The sequence below is a fragment of the Morus notabilis genome, unplaced genomic scaffold, assembly GCF_000414095.1.
Source record: "Morus notabilis unplaced genomic scaffold, ASM41409v2 Scaffold521, whole genome shotgun sequence".
Lineage (NCBI taxonomy): Eukaryota > Viridiplantae > Streptophyta > Magnoliopsida > Rosales > Moraceae > Morus > Morus notabilis.
This window is the reverse complement of record NW_010357686.1, coordinates 231,933-236,681: the sequence shown is the minus strand read 5'-3', so window position 1 is coordinate 236,681 and position 4,749 is coordinate 231,933. Positions and strand designations below refer to the sequence as shown.

The 4,749-nt window shown below is 30.5% G+C and overlaps 1 pseudogene; it reads right to left on the bottom strand.

Moving 5' to 3' along the window:
• Positions 1-201: 201 nt before the first annotated feature.
• LOC21401313 lies at positions 202-4,398 on the bottom strand (annotated as a pseudogene).
• Between the last annotated feature and the right edge of the window lie 351 nt (positions 4,399-4,749).

Sequence of the window (4,749 nt, the reverse complement as noted above, 5' to 3'; positions counted from 1 at the left end):
TTTGAAATATTTTTTTTTTCAATTAAGTAGTATATTTTAAAACAATAAAGTAAATAGCACATCTACTAATAAATAATATTTTACTAGACATAAAATAATTTATTTACTAATAAACACTTGGCATAAATAATCAGCACAGATAAATTATCTATCAGTAAATATGTCATTTACATCAATCGTTCTAAAAGTATGTTATTTAGTTCAAAAACGTGTTAAACATATGCTATTTGTCGCTTTATCCCTATTAATATATGGAAGATCTGTACTGCCAATTAAAAAATGCAGTTACTAATCACATTGGGATAATATTTGAATGGCATACTTAAGGTCAATATGCTAAAATGACTATCCAACAAAGTGAAATTAGCAAAATGACCTTCTTCATTTTTTATGAAGAACGACCACCTAATCATTCTTTGTAAAAAGTTGTCGTTTTGTAGTCATTTTACAAATAAAAATTTTTAAAAAGTTCTTTTACTAATAAAACTTTTCTATTGAGTTATTTTTATAAAGCCCTCCATACTTAGTACTACTCTAATAGTCATTTCAAAAGAAAAAAAAATGATCTAGTATTAGAAAGTTGGGACAATATTTGAATGGCATACTTAGTAGTTAGTACTATAATAGTCATTTAAAAAAAAAAAGAGTACTTCTTTAAAATTAAGGACGTTTGGTTCATAGATTCAAAATTATGATTTAGAATTATTCTCGATTTATGTGTGTTTTTTATGAGAGAAAATACTGTAACGAGTCACGAACTATGATCCGAATCATAGCACGGATCCTTACTCCAAACGCTTCCGGATCAGAGTTAACAAGATTAGGAGATATAGCACTGGATGAAGGAAACAGCTTCTGAGTGTTACACCAATATGTCAACCATGGAACATAATGGGCAACCCTGAGTGCCAATTGATCCCCAAATGGCTCTTGGTAATAGGCCTCAGTGGACAATTTGGCAGGAAAAGATGGCCAACAATAGTTTACTACAGGGGATAGTAGTCCTGCTCTCGCCAGCCTGTAATTAGCATTCCAAACGATCCAATTTAAGCACAAAAATTTCACATACTATGTACAAATAAATATTGATATATAATTAAGATAATATGAAAAATAATAATCATGTTAGTTGCGCATAGCATAATTTTTTGTACAAGTCTTCCCATTCCTAATTTCCTATATTTTAGTGTAAAAATACTCATGATATGAAAGGTGCCGATAACATGTGGATTTTTGTATGCCTTATGTATGTTGCGTTCCAACTATAGATGTACTAGCCATAAATTCAAAATAAATAAATAAAAACACAAAATAATGTCTACATCAAAACAGATTGAAATTTTGTCAAAATCACATCAAAATAGAGAAAAAAGAATATTTAAAACTATCAAAACTTGATATATGAATCTGACGGTTTAAAACATAACGTTGGTGATATGATGAGTTATTTATGTTATTGTATCGTATTTTTAGGTTAACTCAAAAAATATACTCTTGGTTTATAAGTGCTACAAATGTAAACTTTATTTAATAGGAAAATTTGTACCTTTTCGCGGTCTAACACTTGATTTTGACCTTTAAAATTATTAACCTTAGTGAAGCGATCTAATGGTATGCTTTGCAGCAATCAAAAGCCAAAGATCACTACTACTAAAGTTAATTTGGTAATTTTAAATGTCAAAATCGAATGTTGACTCAGAAAAAGGTATATATTTATTTATTAAATATAGTATATATGATGTTATGCATATTTGCAACAATAAAATATCAAGAGTATACTTTTGGAACAAATTTAAAACATATGGTATAAAAAGGTAAATAACCTTGTTTCTTTCCAACCCTGCTTTAGAAGTCTCCAATTTTGCTATATTGATTCTTACCTATTGGGGATATACTTAAAGACAACCCCAGACAGCTTGGCCACCCATGGAATTTCCAATTAAACAGAATTTGGATCCAAGTTCCAACTGATCACCAAGCTCTTCTATAGCTAAATCCAAACTCTCACCCATAGTCCGGTTTGTCAAATCCCATAACATAAATCCCATGCTCTTGAATAAATTCCTGAAAAGATCATGTCTGCACAATGAGTGTGATGCCCGGAAAAATTCAATAATTAATAAGTAAAATTAATTAAAGATTTTCTATAATTATGTTGTTATATTCATAAGAAAATATAAGTCCAGAGTTTATAATTTTTAAGCATCGGCATTAATTATGAGAAACGTTTATAAGAGAGCGTGAAAAATCTCATGTCAAGTTTTATGATTTGAGAATTTATGGAATTATAAAATAAATTCCAAAATTTTATATTAAATAGTAAAATTAAATTTCATGGTTCGTAAAATTTTATATTAAAAAGTTAAGAGTGTTGTACCAACCTCTCGATCCAAGAGGAGGCTCATGTTCAAGTTAAATCATCTCGACCTACGGGGAGGCACTCATGTTTCAAGATCACGGTGTTGTGGCTCGATGATTGCGCATAATTAGTATGAACACTCGAGCCCATCAGTTTAGTAAGATAATAAGAGTTTAATAAGACACAATCATAATTAAACATAACTGGAACACGCATATTTTATTATATGTATTCTCAATAGTTTTGCAAGATATAGTTCTTACTTACTGAGCGAAAGCTCATTCAGATATGTTCATGTCGTAGGTAAGAAACCTATCAACAATTCTTGACGGGTCGTGGCGAGCGGCAGACGGATGGTGGAGATGGGAGTGGATACCGCTCACAAATAAACCTTCCACAGTAAGATTAAATAAAATCATGTATTTACAGTTCACGAGATTGAAGTATATATGTATGTATGTTATTAAAGACCGAGGTTGTAATTATACAACCTTAGTTTTGAAAGGTTGTAAGAAGTATTTGAAATACGAATTTATAACAATTGTTTATTTAAAATCATCTTAGAAGATTTTAATTTAAGTTACGAAATATTTTTTGAATTGTTATTATATGTTTTACGAAATTATTATTTCATTTTTTTTAAATCCGCATATGAGTATTTTAAGTTAAGTTTAAAATTATGTAGTTAAATAACGACCATGTAAGCAGGGTCGTTACAATGAGCGGAGCAACCTTTAAAAATTTGAACTCGCTTCTTCTTATATAGAGGTGAAAGTTTAGGTCAGGCCAAACGGCCCAACCCGAGGCCTGGTCTCGGCCTGCTTAAGCATTTGGGTCGGACTGGGCTGAAGTTCTGTGCCCGAAACCTTATTCAGGCTATCGGGCAGGCCCAAAACTCCCATTTGAGCTGGAGGGCCCGTACTTTCACCTCTATTCTGATACAAAAATATTTGAGAAAATTACATAATTTCTTATAGTTTTGTGTAGGCCTATTACTCATGTCACTCTAAATAATTGTGGCCTTTTACATAAATAATTAATATATAATTCAATATAGCTACTTTTACATGGTAATTTTGTTAAAAAAGGAAAATGAAGTAATTACCATATTTATAGTAAATAATTGAAGTAAATATCAGATTGTAAAACTATTTGAAATAAATAGTAGTTTACACAATTAGTAAATTTCCGTGTAAAAAGATCTTTACAACTAGTAAAAAGATTTTTTTCATGTAAATTTTCTTTTTACGACTGGTAAAAAGATTTTTTTACATAAATTAAGATTTTTTTTACCACATAAATCATTTTTACTAATCATAAATGAAATATTTACATGGTAAATTACTATTACTTTATATAGTTTTAAATTTTAGTATTATTTATTTAATTGAATTTCATAAATATGCTATTTATTATAATTTCCTCTTAAAAAATTGATAGAAGTTTGCAACAAAATGGTTTATGTTGCAAAATGGAAAGTATTGGGGACAATGTGTCAAAAAATTTTATAATGGGTTTAAACAAAAGTCACCATATACCTTATATTTTAATATTAAAAAAATATTAAGCCAAATGTATGTATAATCTAAGGAATATACAGGTCAAAGGTTTTAATGCTACTAATATGGTATATATTTTTTCATACTTGAGTTCCAAGAGGCAGTTTGTGGTGTTATACCAAAAATGGATATCTTTTTTTTCTCTTTTAAGTAACCAAAAATCTAAAATTACAGTACATACTTAAATTCACTCAAAAAAGTTAAAATTTGAGTACCGGAGAGAGGTTGGTTTGCAATCACAGCATCATGTCTGGAGCCAGAAAAGCCATGAACAAAGACAATCTTATACTTGGCCTCTTCCCTTGGAACACCATATTCCTTGTAGGCCAAATGCCTTCCATCTTTTAGCTTTATTCTGGGACTTGTTATCGGCGGTCCGCCCGGTGTACCGCAGATTCGAGGAGGAGCAGGCCGTAGTATGGCCTTGTATCCCCATCACAGCAACCCAATTAACAAAGCCAAGGCAATTGTCAGCAACATTATTTCTGATCCCTGAAAGAAAAATCAAAATGGAACCTTGAAAATTAGAAATATTGAAAGTGAAAAAAAAAAAGAATTATGGAACTCCAAAGAAAGATACAATACTACTAGAATTTCAAAACAAAAAAACTTATAGTACTAAAAATGAAACTTTTTTAGTTCTTGTTTGACGATGCGACACTATCATTAAGTTTTAGTACCGTTGCAAAGCTTGCTCTTCAGGATCCCCTTTAGGGCTTCTCTTTCCTGTAGCCCCTCTCTCACTCTTTTCGTCACCTCTCCGCTCGTGCAATGTTTATATAAATATACACACATACCTATATACACACAGTGACAATTACGTCTAGTGCG